Source organism: Chlorocebus sabaeus, chromosome 17 (assembly GCF_047675955.1).
Source record: "Chlorocebus sabaeus isolate Y175 chromosome 17, mChlSab1.0.hap1, whole genome shotgun sequence".
In the NCBI taxonomy this organism is placed as follows: domain Eukaryota; kingdom Metazoa; phylum Chordata; class Mammalia; order Primates; family Cercopithecidae; genus Chlorocebus; species Chlorocebus sabaeus.
Window position 1 is genome coordinate 18,682,162 of NC_132920.1, and position 22,451 is coordinate 18,704,612.

Genomic DNA, 22,451 nt, shown 5'->3' on the forward strand with positions numbered 1-22,451 from the left:
GTCTAAACTGTAATGAATACGTGCAATTCTACACAGGAACAATCTGAGAATTTGGCATGTATATTTGGGCCAAAGTATCGCTTGACTTGTAGTTAGTATGTCTCAGTGCATGTTATGGCACAAATTGTATATTTTAATGGGATATTTTAGTAAGCTTCTCCTTGATATGCACAGTGGGGCATAAACACGCTGATAATTTAAATTGTGATTTATTTATTTATTTGTTGCAGAAGGGTTTGGCTAGGTAGCATGCTTAATTGTATGGAGCTCTTCTTCTCAGGAGTCTGCCTTCGAAAACTCCTTGAAGCTTTATGCTTTCAATGAGCATTAATATTATGATGTGTAAAACTTTACCATGGGCCAAGCTTAATTCTATAAAGGCCAGATAGAAGGCTTCAAAGAAAGATAAAGAAGCAAATTATGAAAAAACTCTTTTTCTTTTCCTCTTTCTTTCTTCTCACCATGTTTTCTCTTTCTCCTCATGCTTTCTTCTTTAGAAGGAGATCCTGGGTGAGAGATGATTTCCTTAATTCACTTTATTGCCTATTTCCCTAGGCATGAATATTTAGGAGGTACCTAAGGATGGTTTCTAGGCAGTGACAGAAATGGAAATTATCTACCCTGGGAACTCTGCATGTATCCTTGTTAACTCATTCTCATACTGTTAAATGAATAACATATTGGTGGGACCGGAAGACTTGGAAGCTCTTCATCATCCACATTCCATTTTTATACTCTGTTTTTAGGGTGACAATCTTGTTTGTTTACCTAAGTTGCAAGATACCCCATATCTTATACAAATGGGAAAATTAATTGGGCAGATTCATGCGTGAATTAAGTTGTTGCCTTGTTTTGTATCCTTTCCGGAATCTCAGGTTAAATAAATGGGCCTGCATGGATAATTAGGAGTTTTCGGTGGCTGAAATTTAAATTTCTTATTGAATGACTCAGTTTTCAGTGGCTACATCATTCAATAATAAATTTAAAACGTTACATAAATATGGTGTGATTATTATGTGAACATCATAAAACCCAGTACATTTTTAGAGTAAGTGAAATTCAGATAAAATTGGAGGGGGTTGCTTAACCACTGAGAAATTGCTAGAGCATTGATTGTAGATTAGAAATTTTGAAAACCTTCACATAGATTGTGATAAACTGGCTGCTCTCCTGTAAATGAGATAATGTGGGGCAAACACTTGATCTTATTTTCAAATCTGACCTGAGAAGCTATACAAATATTGAGGTGTATAGAGAAATTATCATATGCATATCTAGAGGCATATAACTAAATTTGGTACTGAAAGTGATTTGGCTGGGATGTGGTGAAAATCTTCATCAGGTTTGAATTTTCTTAGGAACTTGAAGAAAGAGAAACCTCATGTTTTATGAGATCTAATCTATTTATTTGGGATGCATCTGAATGAATGAGCATCTTATTTAACTGGGCAATCCTGTGTGTTCCAGCTGCAGATGAAGAGATTGCTTCGCTTCAAACCGCCTGACTGCCATGGAACCATCTGGCACATGCACGTGTGTGGGGAGGTGAGACACCAGCTAACACTAAAGTCTTCAGCTGGTGTAAGTTGTTTCTTATTTACCACTTCATACCACATCTGGGTACAGAGGCAGAATTAAAACTCATCTTGAGTCCCTTCCACCCACCTTAAAGCTCATTCTTTTCTACTTTTTAACTTACAGGAAGCTACCCATTCTTAGATAAAATAGTTGGAATAAAAAAAATTAGCAATTACAGTTGAGGAAATCTAAAGATTTTATTTCGTTTCATTCACACTTAGAGGTTTATCCCCAATTATTGCTTTTAATCAAGGGGAAAAAGTTTCGCATATGTTTTTCCCCTATGTGCTACTTTGAGCAGTATTCATATGTTATGTGAAATGATTATGCTAAATGTATGTGAGAACTTGAGTCTTGGTGTGGATATATATTGAGTCTATGGGACCCAAAAGAGAACAACAGGATGAAGGTAGGAAAGTCAAGGGATTGTGAAAAAATGAAGAACTAGTAAGTGATGGGTAAGTGGGGACTTGAATGAGAAATTGGGTGGTTTGAACAGATTGTGTATATGTTTTCCTCTCTGAGACCCATAAGATTTCTTGTACATTGCATGGGGAAAAATAATCTTTGCCTTCTTTTTCGTCTCTTAACTATGTGCTTTCATCATTGCTCTACATTCTTTTAAGCTTAGCTCAGAAAAGAAGGGGTAATATAATACAGAAGCTCAATTGAAAACTGGCTTTAGATCTCTCCCTAGCCAGGTGAGACACAAAGGAGGTCATTAGTAACACATGTTTTCTTGTTAAACTGGATGTATTACTACAGTTGAAAAGAGTGGTTTAATGCCTAGCACATCATTTTTCCTCTTTTTTATAAATCATTCCACAAAGAGAAACAGCATCTTTAAGAACCGAAGACTGTCTGGACATGTGTCTTATGGTGTAAAATGCAGACAAGCATGGCCCAGGGGCTTCCTCTGTCTGGTTGCTCTTCACCGAAGTGCTGGAAGTGCCTGATTCAATTAGTAATCAGAGATGTCGTCATTGCTATTTTTTGACTTTAAGAGACTTGATGGTGAATTAGATTCACAGATTGCAAATTTATTTCTAAATATGGCCCTTTGTATTTGAGGACCTCAAGAGTCTTACGGTCTGTGATAACATCTAGTTTCCTCCATACATCAGACATCATTGTATTCATCAAGATTTTGGTCAACAGATCCAGGCAAAATCCATGTGTGTGAGTAATGAATTTGCCAAGATTTTGTTTGTGAGAATAATTTTGTTAGCTATCCTCCTCCTGCCCTACCCCAGCTGAGATATCTAATGACTAACACACATAATTCCAAAATGGGAACATCTCAGGTTTTAATGTCTGAAGCTAATTAGTCCACAAAAGTTGAGCCTGCCTTACTGATGACACTGTGCTGTATGTGATGGGGCAACCAAAAAGATACGGTATGGTACTAGTCCTGAAGGAATTTTCAGTGTTTGGGAAGTCAAGCTGTATACAGATTTAAAACATAACTAATTTTGAAAGTTGTGTTACTAAAGTGCCAAGTACATGCTACGTATTAAGTAGTTTTTTTAAGGAAGGCTTTTTTTTCTGCACTGCAGAGTTTAGAATGAACTTATCTTAAGGTGGATCTAAGTGCTTTTACCATGTAGTTTGAGAGCCATTCTATCTATGAACTGGTACATAAACCATTCTATCTATAAACCAGACAACTATGGAAGGTTGTTAAAAGCAAATGCGATATTTTAGATGGACACTGCTGAAAGTTAAAGAGTTATTAAAGACACCATAAGAAGAGTGGATATTTAAGTCTTCCTGTCTAAAAAGACCCAAGTAACAAACATCTAGGTATTTCCACACTCATGGCATCATTGCCATATGGTCTCATCACATGATTTATATTCATAAACACATCAGAAGTTGGGGAAAAGCTGGCAGTTTAACCCTTTATTAAAGTCACTGATTTTGTTCTATCGCATAAGAGAACTTTGCCCATCAGAAAAACAGTTAAGACAGGTTTTGCCTATTTCTCTCCTCCCAGAAAATTTAGTACATAATTCCCATGCTTAAAAAATGCATCAACGAGAGAAACACCAGCTTGCTGACACCCTCATAATGGAGTATGGCCAATGCAATTGTTGATCTCTTACAGCTTTTTGAAGCAGTTAAGCTCTGAATAGGTCCACCCTTCTGTTATTTAGCCAGCAATCTGCTCCCTTCCAATGAATGAAATAAAAGCTGAGAGGCAGGATTTCATTTCTGTTCAAATTAGAAACCTGTCTCTTTAGGACCTGAGTCCTTTCCTTCTCCATTAAATCTTCTACTACCAAGGAGAGAGAGAGAAAAAAAAGATTTTGGATATGCAGCATAATGATCATTCCATCAGCTAGCAACTTCACTTTGTGAGGGTTTTTTTTTTCTTCTTTAATTGAGTACGAGGAGATCCAAAATGTGAATGCTATAAGCAAATCCATTATTCTTAGTACTGCTACCTATAATTAACACCGCCCAATGGAATTTAAAAAATATTTATAAAAAAGGCAACAGAGTAACAATTACCATTATCCCCAACTAAACTCCTCCTCCTCTATGTTTTCATCAAGAGAGTGGTGTTGTTACTTCAACAGGCACAGTGTTGTGGTGACTTTTGTGATACAAATAAAGCAAGACTAAAATTTTAATTGTGAAATTTAAAAGGAAAGTAATTGCTTAGTGTTGGCTAATTCCATCTTTGTGCGATGACAGCAGCTGCGTTTCCCTGCCTTGTGTATTTTAACAGATGGCATTATTTCTTATGGAGTGTTACAGTAGCGACCGAGGTGACACTGAAGGAAAATTCTGTGACAGTATGTTAAGTAAGATATTACTGACAGCCCTGCTGAGCGGCGATGCAGAACTGCATGTCGTGGATCTATTCTCACCTCTTCAGCCCCCACCAAATGGTCTCCATTTGTGGCATGTGCAAGCAGAATGGAAACATGAATGGAAAATCATGTTCTTTTTTTTGAATTCACTTGTTTGCATTCCATTAATAGGGCTGGGATGGAGGCTCAAATCTGGTATAAAAGATACATTTATCAATCCTGTATCATACTGTTGTACCTTTCTACCAGAGGTAGGAAAATGGAGAGGCAACAATAGGCCTGAGTTCTAGGCCAAGATCTGCCACAAGTCACCTTTCTCCAGGATTGGTTTCCTTTGCATAAAGTGCTGGGATTGGACTATGGCAGCACAGTCCCTAGGGCCCTTTTCAGCTCCAACTTTCTGTGATGCTGAAAGTCCTGTGCTTTGTATTTTAATGGCACAGAAGACAAAGCAAAATGCAGGATGGAAACTAGATTTTGCAGCATAGAGAAAAGATCATTGAGTCACAGGTCAGGATCTCTGGTCATGGTTCAGCCACGAAACAAGTCCCTGAGCCACTCGGTGTCGGCTTCTCCACTTCCTTCACAAGGCTGCAGTCAAGAGCTTATGGGATGCTGCTGCTGAAAGATGCTCATGAATCCAAGAAACATTGCACAGCTGACCTGTGCTAGACACTGTGCCAAGGACTGGGGATTCAAGGGTGGGTAAAGCGGGGTTCTTATTTTGGAGGAGGATATCTAATGAAGGAGACAGGTATGTACATGCGTAATTACAGTAAGTGTATTAGAGGCTTTGATGGGCACAAATACAGGGTGATAGAAAAGGAGGTGCAGCTCACCTGGTAGGAGCCATAGAAGGCTTCCAGAAAGAAATGGGTTCTAATTTAAGGCAAAGCATAAGAGGCAGGAAGAACATGTGCCAGAAGCTTCTTGAGTCAGGGTTCAGAAATCATTATGGTTTGCTTTTCCTTTGCCACTGGTCTTAAAAACAGGAGCCTGCCAGCATCTTGGGTCTTGAAGATCAAGGAGTGCTGTTATTTAGATATTCTGCCTCATTTCGAAAACAATTGGGTTTGAATGTCTGAGGAATGATATTTAAGGGAATATCACCTATGACTTGCAGACTCTAAATGTGAACTTGAAACATCCTCTCCAGATCTTCCTCTTCACAAATGCTTGTGTGAGGCCCCAAGAGTAGTGGAGTGTGCCTTGAAGGCAGGTAGGATGGAGTGACTTTGACTGGTAGATGGAGAAATGACGGTGGCTTTATATACTATGAAGTTTTGGCTTTTTAAAACAATCTTTTCTGAGACAAGGGCTACCAACTTGCTGCTTAGTGACAGATAAACCTGACTCATATCCTCTCCCTATAGGCTGCTCCTCCTCCATACTAACGTTTGACTTTCTACAGTTTAATTAAGATCACCCTCTAAGCAGCATACGTGTAAGAGAATGATGGATTTTCTTCCTGCAATGTGATAGGAATGGCAATTCAACAAGTCCGCCACTGTCTGAGCCACTTTCTGTGGAGCCACGTGAAGACGTAAGAGTGACATCCTTGGTGAGAACGTGGTCAAGTGGGTGATATGATTTGGACATTTGCCCCTTCTAAACCTCATGTTGAAATGTGATCCCAGTGTTGGAGGTGGGGCCTGGTGGGAGGTGTTTGGATCGTGGAGGTGAATCTCTCATGAATGCCTTGGTGCTGTCCTTGCAGTAATGAGTGAATTTTCACTCTATTACTTCACGTAAGATCTGGCTGTTTAAAAGGGCCTGGTGCCTCCTCCTCTCCTTGCTCCCTCTCTTGCCATGTGGCACTGCTGCTCCCCCTTTGCCTTCTACCATGATTGTAAACTTCTTGAGGTCTCACCAGAGGCTGAGCAGGTGTTGGTGCCATGCTTGTACAGCCTGCAGAACTACGAGCCAAATGAATCTCTTTTCTTTATAAATTACCCAGATTTTTTGGGGAGGAGTAAAAACTCACTGTGGGATAATTCTACACCAACTCACTATACCACATAACTACTAATCATGAGGTGAAATCAAAAGGAGCACCATGACTGCGCTACAGCATCTCTAGAAGACGTGACTGTGGTAGATTAAAAATGGCTACAAGTTCTTTATTGCAGTTGTCATCAAGAGCTGATGTGTATTTCCCTGTTCAGTGAATCTGAGCTGGCTCTGCAACTGGCTTTAATCAGTCAACATGGAACTAGAGTTGTTGCAAAACATCTGAGGCTGGGCTTTGAGGGACTTGCAGTTCTCTTTTAGACTATTTCCTCTTGGAAGCAAGTGGCTTCAGAGCTACTACTGTTCTCTGAGACCATAATGCTGCAAGTAATCTTAAGCTAGTTACTTGGAGAGAAAGAAAGGCACATAGAGGTGCACTGGGACACTAGACATGTGAGTGAGGACTTCCTGGACTTTTAGCATAATCCATTCACCAACTGAATGTAGCCAAGGAAATGATTTCAGTCAACATTACCTGGAGTAGAAGAACCACCCAGCTGAGCCTTGTTTAAAATATTGACCCATACAATTATGAGCAAATAAAATGTTTGCTGGTTAAGTCACTAAATTTTCTGGTAATTTTTATGATGATATGAAGGTGAAAGGACGAAGCCACATGGTTCTAGAAAAGATGTTTTCAATCGTTCTACTGATATTTGACCATAAATACCATAACTACCCAAAGGTATGATGGACTTTACATGACACAGACTTCATTACTTCTATGATCACTCCAGGATTTTTAGCAAAAATTAACTGTTGTAATGAAAAAGAGAAAAAAGTAACCGCATCAAGACTTACTATAAAGTTATCATAATCATGGCAATGTGGTATGGGGATAAGAATAGACAAATAGATCAATGGAACAGAATAGGAAACACAGAAATCGATCCACGAGTGTAATCAACTGTTCTTTAACAAAAAGTGAAGATAATATAATGGAAAAAAGATAGTCTTTTCAACAAATGGTGCTAGAACAACTGAACAGCCACATGCCAAAAAAAAAAAAAAAATAATAATAATAATCTAGACACAGACTTTACACCTATCACAAAAATTAACTAAAAATGGATCATAGACCTAAATATAAAACACCAAACCATAAAACTTCTACAGGAAAATATAGGAAAAATCCTAGATAACGTTAGGTGTGATGATGACGTCAGATAAAATACCAAAGCATGATCCATAAAAACATAATTGATAAGCTGGGCTTATTAAAATTAAAAATTTCTGCTCTGCAAAAGACAGTGTCAAGAGAATGAGAAGACAAGCTACAGACTGGGATTAAGTATTTGCAAAAGACATATCAGAAAAATAAATGTAATGCAAAATATACAAAGCACCATAAACATTCAACAAGAAGAAAACAAGCAATCTGGCTGAAAATATGGGCCAAATTAACAGACACTTCACCAAAGAAGACATATAAATGGCAAATAAGAATATTAAAAGATGCTCTATATCATATATCATTAGAGAAATGCAAATTAAAATACAGTGGCATACTACTACACATCTATTAGAATGGCCCAAATCTGGAGCACTGACAGCAGTAAATGCTCAGCAGAATGTGTAGCAAAAGGAACTCTTGTTCATTGCTGGTGGGAAGGCAAAATGGCATGTCCACTTTGCAAGAAAATTTTGCATTTCTTACAAAGCTAAACATACTCTTACCCTATGATCCAGCAATTACACTCCTTGGTATTTACCCAAAGGAATTGAAAACTTACGCTCACCCAAAAATCTGCATGCAGATATTTATGGCAGCTTTATTCATGATTGCCAAAACTTAAAAGCAACCAAGATATCCTTCAGCAGGCAAATGGATAAACTGTGGAACATCCAGAAAATGAAATATTAATTAGTGCTAAGAGAAATGACTGCGCAAGCCATGAAAAGACAGAGATGAAACTTAAATGCATCTTACTAAGTGAAAGAAGCCAGTCTGAAAGGGCTACATCCTGTATGATTCCAACTACATGACATTTCTTTAAAGGCAAAATTATGAAGATAGTAAAAAAGATCAGTGGTTGCCAGGGGTTGGGTGGTAAAGAAGAGGAATGAATAAGTGGAGGATAGAGGATTTTTAAGACAGTGAAAATACTCTGTATGATACTATAATTGTAGACACATACCACTATGTATTTTTCTAAACCCAGAGAATGCACAATACCAAGAGTGAATGTTAATGTGAACTATGGACTTTGTATGAAATGTGTCAATATAGGTTCATCAGTTGCCACAGACGTGCCCTCTTGTGGGGATGCTCTTGGGGTGGCAATGCATGTGTAGGAGTTGTAGGTATATAGGGAATCTCTATATCATCCTCTCAATTTTGCTGTGAACCTAAAGGTACCCTAAAAAATAAACTGTTAAAAACAACAAACAACAACAACAAAAGTAAACATTATAGTAAAAACTATAGTCCTGATGTTAAGAACCTGTATGACAAAGTGGAAAAAATAATGAGTATTAATGTAGTCTTTATGGTTTACTCAGCATATTTCATTTAATTCTTCTGACAGTTCTCTGAGGTAGACCTTTTTTCCATTTCATAGATGGGGAAACTGATTCTCAAGGGCCACATAGATTCTATATTCAAAGCCATGTATTCTTCTTTTATTTGTTGCTTCCTAAGTAAGTTTGAAATCAATCAAGGCAAGTCTTGAAATATCTCCCTATTAGTAATTTAACAGTTGTTGAACATGGAGTGGCAGGAACTAGGCAAATCTCTCTCAATACTTCACTGAAGCATATCTCCTAATCTATGCTGTTGTAATCTGACCAGTTGCTTGAACGAGAAATGGCACAGGTAAAATTGAATCCTTGAACCAAACTAAGTAAATTCAAAACTACTGCCAGTATCTAGCTTGTCTGAAATTTGCGTTCCAAATAATTGGCTCAAAAATTCGCAACAGAGGTTTATGATGGAATTAGTTCTTTAAAAGGAAGCCAGTCGTAATCAACAAAATCATCCTTTGAATTTTGAAAGAAATTATGATTTCTTTTTTTTTTTTTTTTGAGACGGAGTCTTGCTCTGTCGCCCAGGCTGGAGTGCAGTGGCCGGATCTCAGCTCACTGCAAGCTCCGCCTCCCGGGTTCCCGCCATTCTCCTGCCTCAGCCTCCCGAGTAGCTGGGACTACAGGCGCCCGCCATCTCGCCTGGCTAGTTTTTTTGTATTTTTTTAGTAGAGACGGGGTTTCACCGTGTTAGCCAGGATGGTCTCGATCTCCTGACCTCGTGATCCGCCCGTCTCGGCCTCCCAAAGTGCTGGGATTACAGGCTTGAGCCACCGCGCCCGGCCATGATTTCTTAACTAAGGCTTCTTAGTTACTTTTCATGTTAGAGTAAAACATATCTTTTTTGGATCATGCTCAATAATGTGGCATGTGCAATTCTACTTTATTTTTAGTATTATGATCAATTTCAGATCAAAATATCTTCCCTATCCTAAACTTTGGGATGAACAATTTCTAAGTACATTGCTTGTAGTGTGACCTAGATAATGTGATGACAGCCCTTTGGAATGATGTCAAGACTGCTCCATGTGCGTGCCCTTTATGAGCAGGCATTGCAGAATGACAGATTGAATTACACACAGAGTTTTTCTTAGGTTACTATATAGCCAAACATCTCCCAAACCCACTTCAAAACATGGACCAATCTGAGATGTTTCCTGCTTAATTATACAATTTGACCAACTGGGAAAGGCAGTAGTCTTAGATCAAAACTCTGAATGGAGGAGACAAGGTACTAGTACTTGAGAAGTCAAGTAAGCCGTCATGTGCAGTAGATATGAAGACAGCACTCAATGGCCATTATAAATACGGCACACACCTCAGTCTTCCCTGTGTGCAGCATACAGGAAGTGTTGACTTGTGATCATCCAACATTTTAATGGCATATCCACAAAGAGCACTGTGGAACTTCTTTACCCTATTGATGCCACTATTTCTACACAGTTTGGTTCTGAAAATTGTCATTTTAATGCAAGTTAACATTAATCGATTTTAATGAGAAACGTAATATCTATATTCAAATTTATTTATCTGGCTTCTTATTGTTTGGACATGTAACATGCATTCATGATTTTAAAAATATTTTTTCTGTTGAAAACAGTGTTATATTAGCATTTGTAAATAAATGTTTATGTCTACCCAAGAATTTCTTTAGTGGAAATTTCTAGAATTAGAATGGCTGGGTGAAAGTGTTAGGCATTTGAAATGCATTGTCATAAACAGTATCTATTTAAAGTGTCTGATATTGTTTAGGATAGTCATTGTCTTCCATATTGGTTAAATTTACGCAGTAGAGAAAATAATCCAGATTACCTTCAATATTTAAGGACAGAGTTATGGCCCAGACACTAATGTAAAAGACAGCTGACCTCCTTGAACTGACGTTAGAAATGAAAATAAGACCTCTAGGATATTTGTTAAATCTTAGAGAGATCAGGATAAAGCATCATACAGCGCTTCCTGAGGGAGACAAACCTGGGTCAGTGTTGGAACAAGTCTCTGACAATATTAAGGCACCAATAAATATTTAACTTTAATGCTCATCTCAGTGCCAAATGTTGCACCTGGAGGTAATATCTGACTGGATTTGGACCAAAAGGATAAATGAATGAGCACTGGCTATGAGCATTTGATTTACTTAAATTGTTCTTTTGCACGGTTCCTCCAAATTCATCCTATCCTGTAATTCTTGATTTTGAATTTTCAATCCTTTTCTGTTTTCACCCTTCCCCTTAGCATCTCTCATGGTTTCCATTCCACCTCCTCATGCTCAGTGCTTGTTATCTTGCTTCCGTCTGCCTCTTTCCCTTCCTTTGCATGCCACACTAATGCTTTGCTTGAACACGAGCGATCCTTAAAATGTACTGATGTCATATTACTTTTACCTTCTATTTTGTCTCTTTCTAAATATCCAAAAGAATGCTGATCTAAAATGAAATTCAGTTACTAAAACTACTAAAAAGAAAACGAAATAATGGTTTTACATTTGGATTATTATCAAATTCTTCCTGCTTTCTGCTTCTCCTCTGTCTGTTCCAAAGTGAAGAGGGAAAGGAGTAAAGACATTGATCTTAATAGAAAGACAGCTCCAAGAAGACATGTTTTTATGTAATCACTCACATACTATTAAATTCTCATCTCATTGGATGACTCACATTAAAAAAGTAGCTTTATTGCTTTAAAACTGAGACATGCTCATTATTTTAAAAATTCAAACTATTAGAGAAGTATAAAGGTTAATATAATAATAATCACATAGAATTTTTTCACCGAGAAATAACCACTGTTAATACACTGGTGAAAACTCTTCTAGATACCTCTTCTGCATGCACACACACACACGTGCCTACACACCCGATGTTGTATAATTAGGATCACACTATTCAAACTGTCATATATATATATGACAGTTTATATATATACACACACACATACATACTTATAAATAATGTATATGTTTAAACAGATTTTGAATATTCATTCATGACAAAATATTTTATATGATCATTTTAACGGATGCAGGGCATTGCCTTGTTTATTTCACAATTTACTTCTTCTCTCTCTCTCTGCCTTCCCTCTCTCCTTTGTTCATTTTCTTCTCCCTTTTTTTTCTCTTTTCTCTCTTCTTTCCTGCTAGGCGCCTACCGAAATGATCTCTAGAACGGGCATATTAATTGAAATTCTCGTTGATAAATCACGTGTGTCTGATTTTCTGTTCCCTTTTTAATACAGATTTTGATATTATTCACCTTTGCCAATCTACTACTATATTATGGTTGCTTTTATCTGCATTTCTTTGATTAGAAGAAAGAATATCTTTTTATGATTGCTGACTATTTTAAAGTTTTTCCTTTGGGTAATTGCCTGCTCTTGTCCTATCACATGTTTTAAAATCCCATATAATTTGTTTGAACTCTTTAAATATTAAGGCTAATAATCCTTTGTCATATGTTTTACAAATGTCATTTCCCAGTATGGATTTTTATTTTAAAAATATGTTGAATATGCTTTATTTTCTTCTTACAATGTTTTAAGTTTATAGGGTCAACTTATTAGTGTTTTTGCTTTATGCTTCTGAGGTTTTATGATATGCTAAAAGATATTTCACATTGTATAATTTTTTTTTTTTTAAGAGTCAGAGTCTTATTTTGTTGTCTAGGTTGGAGTGCAGTGGCGTGATCATAGCTCACTGTGGCCTCTAACTCCTGGGCTCAAACATTCTCCCGCCTCAGCCCCTGAAGTAGTGAGGACTATAGGTGCATGGCGCTGTACCTGGCCAATTTTTAAATATTTTGTAGAATCAGAGGTCTCACTTTGTTGCCTAGGCTGGTCTCAAACTCCTGGGCCCAAGCGATTGCTTATGACCCTAATGACTTTGAACAATAATTGGAATAATTTCAAACTCCATTTTGCCAAGTTTTCAAAATTATGAATTTGAAATTTTGAATGGGCATTTGAATACATCCCTAAAAATTTTTAATTGAATTCAATATAGATTGATATAGAAATATTTATGTTTTTATAATGTAATATCTATTCAAGAGAACATTAATTCATTTATTTATTCACATTTTTTTCTGTTGTGTCCTTTAGTGGAATGTTACAGGCTTGCTGGTAATTTTGTCAATTTATTGAGATGATATCTAGTTGCTTATTTCTTTGATAATAAATGAGAAAGAGCATTGTTGATATTCTTGTTGATCATTTTCTTTTTTTTGTGGGCTCAGTAGTTTATGTCCTTTTGAATTAAAAAATAATTTGTAAGAATTATTTGCATATTAAGGTGAGTAATTCATTTTTATATGCTTTGTAAATGTTATTTTCCATTTTAATTTTTGTTCTAAAAATATGTTTATAATGCTTTTAGTTTTCCACTAAATGGAAGTGCTTAATTTTATATGGTCAATTTATCAGTCTTTTTTGTTTAATGTTTCTTGATTCTTATGACAAAAGAACATTAAGTTTATTCTGTATGGTGAGATCTTTAAATTTCAGCCATCCTAGTGGATATGTAGGGGTATTTTATTGTGACTTTAATTTATAAGTCTCTAATGAATAATAATGCTAAGTGTCTGTTTATGTGTTTATTTCCCATCTGCATATCTTCTTGGTGAAGAGCGTGTTCAAATATTTTGCTCAATTTTTACCAGGTTGCTTGTCTTCTTATGATTGTGTTATACAACATTATTATACATTCTAGGTTACTAGCCTCTTTGTTGGGTATATATTTTGCAATTTTTTCCGGTCTGTGCCTTGCTTTTTCCTTTTAATTGCATTATTATTTGAAGAACAAAGGACTTTAAACTCAATTTATCAGTTTTCTTTTCCCATGGTTTGTGACTTTTGATATACTACTTAAAAAATACCTTTGCCAAGCTGAAGGTGTCTAACATAGTGTTTTATTCTATACATTTTATAGTTTTAGTTCTTGCATTTGGTCCTAAGTTCTTATTTGAGTTAATTTTAAATATTTTGAGAGTTAAAAATGAAATTTCATTTCATTTTTGCACATAGCTATCTAATTAATTGTTCTAGCACCATTTGCTGAAAAGATTATCCTTTCCCCCATTACATGTTCGGGACATGTCAAAAATCAATTGATGATTTGTATGTGGGTCTATTTCTGGGTTCTATTGATCTTTGTGTCTATGTTTACACCAACACCATACTGTCTGGATTACTGTAGCTTTTATAGTACATCTTGAAATTAGGTAGTGTAAGTCTTCTAACTTTGTTCATCTTCTTAAAAATTATTCTAAGACCTTTGCGTTGTCATATAAATTTTAGAATCAGCATGTCTGTTTCTCTAAAAAGGCGTGCTAGAATTATACCAGTTCACATATTGTATAACAGTCCTACAACCATATACTTCTATTCCCTTCTTCAAGCCTTTGTGCTACTTTTGTAACACACTTACTTTTACATATGTAATGAACTCATAATATATTTTGCTATTTTTGCTTTAAACAATTGTCTTTTAAGCTAATTTAGAAAAACACAAAACATCCTTCATATCCACCTTTATATTTACTATTTCTGGTGTTTTCACTCCTTTGCTTAGATCCAGATTTCCTTATCGTTTTGCCTGAAGGATTTTGACATTGCACCTTTTGCTTGAAGAATTTCCTTTAATTTTTTTTTTTTTTTGAAGACGGAGTCTGGCTCTGTCACCCAGGCTGGAGTGCAGTGGCCGGATCTCAGCTCACTGCAAGCTCCGCCTCCCGGGTTTACGCCATTCTCCTGCCTCAGCCTCCCGAGTAGCTGGGACTACAGGCGCCCGCCACCTCGCGCGCCCGGCTAGTTTTTTGTATTTTTTAGTAGAGATGGGATTTCACCGTGTTAGCCAGGATGGTCTCGATCTCCTGACCTCGTGATCCGCCCGTCTCGGCCTCCCAAAGTGCTGGGATTACAGGCTTAAGCCACCGCGCCTGGCCTTAATATTTTTTATAGTGCTGATCTGGTGGCTATGCACTTTTTCAGCTTTTTTATGTATAAAAATGCCTTTATTTTGCCAATGACTTTGAAGAATATTTTGACTTGAAAAAATGACTTGAAAAGTATTTTCTCTGGGTATACATAGGATTGTAGGTTGACAGGTATTTTTTTTTTCAGTACCTTAAAGTTGTTGTTCCTCTGTGTTTTGGCTTGCATTGCTTCTGATAAGTCTGATGGTATTCTTTTTCCTCCACAAATAATGCGTCTTTTATTTTTCTCTGTATGCCTTTAAGATTTTCTTTGTTCCACTTTTTTGAAACAATTTGATTATAATAATCTTTGGTATCATTTTCTCACTTTCTGCGTGCTTGGGGTTTGTTGAGATTCTGGAAACTGCGCATTTGTAGTTTCCATCAAATTTAGAGAATATTTGACCCTCATTTTTTTGAATATTTTGTTTCCTTCCTCTTATCTTTCTGGTACTTCATTTAAATGTATATTGAAATAACTGAGGTTGTCTTACATTTTTCTCATGTTCTCACAATTTTTTCCCTGTTTTTTTTCTTTTTCATTTCATGTAGTTTATTTTGTCATGTACTTAAGCTCACTAATGTTTTCTTCTGGAAGATCTCATCTGCTGTTTATCCCATTTGAAATATTTTTTAATCTTGTACATTGTATTTTTTCATTTTTAGAAGTTTGTTTTGTTTCTTTTTTATATTTTCTGTATTTCTGCTTAGAGCACTTATGCTCTTCTCTCCCTTATTGAACATATGCAGTATATTTATAATTGTAGTTTTATTATATTTTCTACTCATTCTGTTATCTGTGTCATTTCTGGGTCTGTTTATATTGCTTATTTTTTTCTCATCATATGTGTTGTGCTTTCCTACTTCTTTGCATTCCGGATCATCTTTTTAAAAGCTTTTATTTTTTATCCTTTTAAAAATTGTACTGACTAGGGTCTTTTTTTCCTTCTCTCTTCTTTGTTCTCTTTTTCTTTTCTTTTCTAATTTTTTGAGATGGGGTCTTGCTCTGTCACCCAGGCTGCTGTGCAGTGGGGCGATCTCAGCTCACTGCAATCTCCGCCTCCCCATTTCAAGCAATTCTCCCACCTCAGCCTCCCAAGTAGCTGGGATTACAGCCATGAGCCATGGGCCCAGTCGCATGCCTGGTAATTTTTATTAGATGTCATACATTGTGAATTTTATGTTATGGGTTCTGATTCTTTTTAAAATATTTTAAAAATATTTTTGGGTTCTTGGACTTATTTAAGTTATTTGTAAAGAGTTTTTGAGGTTTGCTTTTAAGTTTTGTTAATCAGGACCTGCATTTTGACATGAATTCTTTGACACCAAGGGGTTGTCCTACAGTTCAACCCAATTCTGACACTATGGAATGTAGTGTCACTCTGTGGCTACACATAAGGTCCACAGGCCACCTGAACTTCTTCCTGACTTGGCTACAAATTCAGGGACTCCCACACCTCCAATCCCCCCTCACTCCCAGGATCGATAATTAGGTAGAAAGACATAATTCAGGATACTGCTATACTTACCATTACAGTTTTATTAAAAGGGCTACAACTCAGAAATAGCCAAACAGAAGAGACATGTAGGGCAGGATTGTGAGGGAGGGTAGTTCAGAGCTTCCGTGCCCTTTCCTCAGGGAATCAGATGCATCATCTTGCCAGCATATCTATTTGTTAACTAGGAAGCACTCTAGAGCCTTAGTGTCCAAGAATTTTCATCAAGGTTTCATTGCTTAGTTTGTATTTCAGGTAGCTAGGGCTGCTGTAACAACATACTGTGGATTGGGGGACTTAAGCAACATACATTACTTTCTGACAGTTCTGGAGGCTGGAACATCCAAGATCAATGCGCCAGCAGATTTGGTTTCTTGTGAGAACTCTTTTCTTGTTTTTTTGACAGCTGCCTTCTTGCTAGGTGCTCACATGGCCTTTCCAGGTATGTGTGCCTGGACAGAGGGAAAAATTTATGTTTTTTGTTTTTTTCTCACAGGGATACTAATCCCATCATAAGGGTCCCAGTGTTTTGATATGAGCTAAAGCTAATCACTTCCCAAAGGCACCACCCCCACACACTATCTCATTGGGGTAACCAATAAATATATCCCATACATTAAATAAAATAGAGGAAAGCATAATTGCTCTAAGTAAAATTATGAAAAATATAAAAAAGAAACAAAACAAACTTCTAAAAATGAAAAACACAATGTTTGAGATGACATGATCATAATTTAGTAATGATTGATTAGTTATTATTTTAGCATACTGCCTCATTTAACTTGCTAATATTTTATTTACATTGCTTTTGCATCAATCTATGAATAGGATAGGGCTTTATCAAATGCTTGATGTATACGTACATAAAAAGTTCATACACAGTACTTTATTGTTAGATAAATTAGCACTCTTCATTCTGTTTCTCTCCCAACCCCAGACCACTGTATTTTAGGCACTGTGCTGAGCAAGAGGCATTCAAAAATAAATACCCTGGTTTCTCTCTTGGAGGAACACACAGTCTAGTAGGAGAGAGAAAAAAGGAAATACATATTTACAAAATCATGTGAAAGTACAATAATAAAGGCCTGTTCCAGGTGATCTGGGAGTACAGGGAAAGATGTTTTTGGCATAGAAGTTGTTCAATAAATATTTGTTGAACTGAATTCACCTTATTTAGAAGAGGATTTTTAGGAGACATTTCCTAGAGCTATTGACTTTTGATATTATTGATAAATAAAGAAATAGAAGCCAAGTTTTCTCCTCTGAGAAAAGTGAACTCCTTGGAGAAATAGGAGGTAGAGGGACCTGATTTTAATGTATCTTTCTTTATTGTAAGCAATACCTGCAATTTCAAATAGAATCTGATTGTTTTTCTTTCATGAGTTTGTCATGAGTCATAGTTAAACGTCTGAATTGTCTCCCAATCCTTTACTAAAATCAACTACACATGGCTATGCCATGAGTTCATCAAAATACTTTGGAAAATCATTTAGTCTTTAAGTAATTTGAATGCCAGAGAAATTTAGCATTGAGATTCTTCTTACCCATTGATTATTGGAAATGATTTAGATTGAAAGAAAATGATTCGCATGTTCTTGATATCATATGCTCATATTTCCTAGTATGTCAGCCTTCATTTCTATTTTACCTATTTATTTTATTCTTTTTTTCACTGGTCACATTTCACAGGGTAGGAAGGGGGAGAAAATAATGAACATGTCTTGCCATGTCTCTTGTGCTCTACATCGCTGGGCAGGTCACAGCATCCCTATGAAGGACATATTCTTGTTATCCTTATTTTCTTAGCTTCACAGAGGCTTTGGGTAGCTTACCCATGGTCATATGACGTAGTTTTGATGAAGCTGGACTTCTAATGCACATGTGTCAGAGTCCAAAGGCTACAGCCTTCCTACTCTACCATAGAAAGATTTTTTTTTCAGACTGAAATATGTATTTCCATACATTTATGACATAACCTTTTAAAAATCTGTACAGGTCTAACAACTATTTAGCTGAAATGTAAGACTCACTTGGGGGAATTTGATAGAAATGCATATTACAAGACTTCATCCTCAGAGACTCTGATTCAGTTAATCATCTGTGGTGCCTTGAAATCTGCATTTTAAAGATGTTCCTCTCCTAAAAATCCTCTTCTAAAGTTCCTCAGTTGATTCTGATATCAGGCCAGATTTAGAAATGAGAAATTATGCCACTGCCCCCCGTGGTTGAAATTACATTGTGAATCTGAATTCATCAGTGCCTTGCAGCATGATTGCTGCACTGAGAATGATCTATAGAGTTCATCCACGTGAAGCACTGAAACAGAGAAGGTAAATGTCCCTATGAAGGAAGATGTTGACTACTCATGGCACTTGTGGATCTTTGTGGGAGAACCCAATGTAAAGGTGTTATTCCATAGCTGGGACTCCCATTCACCATCTTCTAGGACAGGTCTCTCAACCCAGGCTGCACATAAGAATGACGATGCCTGGGCCCCAACCCAGTTCAATTAAATTGGAATCACTGCAGTGGGGCCTGAACAGCAACAGTTTTTAAAGCACTCCAAATGATTCTAATGTACAGTCAGGGTTGAGGACACTGCTTCTCAAGTAGGGTAAAGTGAGTAAGTAACAAACTCTTTCTCTGCTGGAAATTGGAAAAATTCCTACTTAAAAATGCTGACTAGTTTCTTCTATTTATTTATATTATTGTAATTTTCACTATTAAAGGAATCAAGGATAAAAGAATGACCAGTAAAGTAATATGTTTGACTGAGCACTTATTCTATCAACTTTACTCATCTGCAATGAACACAAAACCATTCCCATACTTTTATACCTTCCGAGATATGTCTTAGGTTTTTTAAAAGGCAGATTATAGGTAATCCAGAAGTAATTGTGAATGGCTCTATAGGGAAAACGAAGTTTATATCTGCTCATTTAGGCTTAAATTGATCGACTCAGTTTTCCCCCACTTGTGTATTCAACAAATAGCTCATGCCGACTATGCGATAGACACTACTGGGTCCTGGGGAATGACTGGACACACTGTGCAGTTCCTGTCTTCACTGCTGTCTGATGGAACAGACAGAAATAAATGAGATAAATGTCGCAGGAAGGTGACTAGAGGATGCTATGAGGAAACTCAGGAAGAGAACCTCACACGAAGACATTTCAGAAATCTCCAAAAATCTATTATCTTGCATCTTCTGTGCAAAGGCTAGAGAAGGAAAATTAATGTGAGCATTTCTCTGTGACAAAGGAATAACACGGGCACGTGCGCGCACACACACACACAACTCTCAATGTATGTGTGTGTACATTCTTGAAAAGTGTCCTGATAATTAATTTCTCTTTGCTGTGGAAGGAATCTTTGTAATGATTTTTAGAAACTATTTTTTGTTTACCTGTACCATGGTTTAATATGATACGATTATCATTATTCCTTTTATACAGATAAGGCAAATAAGATGCTAAAATTTGCACTTCTTTTCCTTCCTTTCTCCCCCTTAATCATCTCAAGGGTTGGCAGGTTGGAACTAGAATTCTTATTCTCTGAGTTTCAGAGTTGGGACAAAGCTCACTGTGCTACATTGACTCACAAAATGCAGTGTTAGGGCCCCATTATTATGTGAATAAATATCATATGTTTATTTTTATGGTGTGTTCTCTTTTATTTCACACCTGCTGACTATCTACACATCAAAGATATGTTGGATCTCTTATATTTTAAGTGGTATTTGAAGATAGCTATACTAAATGATATTTTCTAAGCATTGCAACTATCCTTCCTTTTCTTTCCAAGTAAAGCAATTGCCCTTTGTAACACAAAATTCTCATTAATAACCATTGAAATGTCGTTTTTTCTGTAATTATTTTTCTTGGAAGTTTGAGTTCTGCTTATTGATTTAATTTTTTTTAAAATTAAATAAAGCCCTGAGGATTTCCCTTTATAATAAAAAAAGAAGACCACATAACAAGGATGGCATTGTCTCTATGAATACCTGTGGCAAAAGAATAAAGTCAGTGTCAGGATTATCATTCTTGCCAATATCCTTTCAGGTATATTTTGTAGGATAAATTGAGAATGAAGGACAAACAAAGGCTGGAAGTCATAAGCACATGTATTCCTTTTTGGCTCAAGATATTTCAAACTAACTAGAGCAGAATTTTATCCTAAAAAATGATTTTTCTGATAATCTCTTTGGGCAAAGATAACCTACCAAATGATACCAAAAAACTTTTTATACTAGATAGGAGTGGAGTTCTAACCAATGCAACATGAAAGAAAGTATTTTCTCTGAAATGGCCTGCATATGCATACTCTGGAAGTCTATTTGGGTAATCCAGATATATCTGTATTAATCTTCTTTCTCTTTTTATCAATAGAGATATCATTAAAAATTAAACTGAGAACTTCTGTGGGGAGGAATATTTTGTTGAGTTATGAAAAGTAAAGCCTCTCCTCTTCTGATAGGTTTGAGGTAGATGCTTCTAAAATAAAGCATTTTGAATACACACAAGATGCTTAATTGGTTTTGTTACATTGACTTTTAGGATAAAAAGGTATTTACTGGACTCTGTTAAAGAGGAAATAACTGTTAAAAATGTTTGCACCTCCATCCAAAATTATATTTTCAAAAATTATTCGACCCCCAATCATGTTTGTTTATTAAAAAATTATCAAATCAATTTGTCTGCTGGCTTAAATCTCCACACGTCTTTTACTTTCATAGCATGATTTTTAAAAAGTACAAGGGGATTTTTTGTGATGCTGCAACTATGAAATGTTCTACAGTAAGGAGTTATCGATTGTGGCGAGTCATACAGGGACCACTAGGTTATGACTCTTTCCCAGCCTTCCCTGAGACTTCCTTTGATCTGTCCTCATTTAATGGAATGATACCGTCTCAGCATGGACACTGCAGACCAATAGAGGTGGCTACCTTTCCAACCTCTTCCCCTGATTCACACCCTGAAGGGGAACAGAAATGTTGTATAAATAGATCGAACCTCAGAGTTTGCTCTGAGAGAGCAAAAGTTTACAATTGTCAGGGCAAAATGAAAAAGTATGGGAGATAGCGAATGCTGGGTGCTTGGAGGTAAGTGCCACCGCCCCCAGTCTAATGGGTAATAGAGTCATTAATTCTGCTGATTAACTTGGCCTTGGGGTTCATGGAAATGACATTCATCTCTTTTTTTTTGTTATAAGCGCACACTGTGGAACGAGGAAGCATAAAAAAACAAGCTAATTAGGGAGAAATCAGGAGAAAAGAAGCAGAGAGAAAAGAAAGACAGTTTGAGCATTAATGAGACTTGTTTGGGGAGAGACTGTGACAGGCTCTTCAAAAGTATTATTGTCAAATGTGTCACTGTTTCATAGATGGCTAGAGCTACCTTTGAGCTTCATGCTGATAGTTAATGATTTGAAACTATAAAAAGATTGAAAAGGTAAAAGGGAAAATGTCAGACTCAACTGGATTTTAATGAGCTTATTATTATTTTTTTCCTAAGAAAAACAGTGCTGGAAAGTAGAGAAGGTTCGCATTCTTTCTATCCCTTGCTCTCTGGATTTCCATTTCTTTCTTAGAGGTACAGTTGGCAAAGGAACAGTAGGAGAGGAATATCAAAAGTCTAAACTCAAAGACCTGGGACGTTTCACTCTTCTGTGAGGATGGGTGGTGATGAGGGCAGCGCCGGGGTTTGGTTGACAACAATAAGGAAAGATTGATGGAGAGGACAGCAATAGCGCTTGTTTGTTTTTTGGTGACGTGCTGAGCGGAAGCCATCTTCACACTGTGAGATGTAACAAAGAAATCCAAAGTGATTACGCAGGTTCATTTGTCAGTATCACTGCTCCAGCTATTGCTGTGTGCAACAATGAGATGACAAGGCATTTATGGCTGATGGTTGGTTATTAGTGGCATTATAAGAAACATTAGAGCAGAGTAGGATCCATAGACCAGGGAGACAATAGCTTTCTGGGCTCTGAACTCAGCAGGGTAGCCTTGTCATTAAATTTGGTAGTGCCAGTTTAATTTTTTTTTAAAAAAATAAACCTAG

General features: G+C 36.6%; 1 long non-coding RNA gene across 13 annotated transcripts in view; it reads left to right on the forward strand.

Moving 5' to 3' along the window:
* The window catches only part of LOC119626796 (uncharacterized), a 201,514-nt gene that overhangs the window by 128,075 nt on the left and 50,988 nt on the right, over nucleotides 1–22,451 (forward strand). For all 13 annotated transcript variants that reach the window (XR_012089057.1, XR_012089054.1, XR_012089055.1 and 10 more), the window contains one exon: nucleotides 1,468–1,581. This is a non-coding gene — a long non-coding RNA (uncharacterized lncRNA). The remainder of the gene's footprint in view (nucleotides 1–1,467; nucleotides 1,582–22,451) is intronic.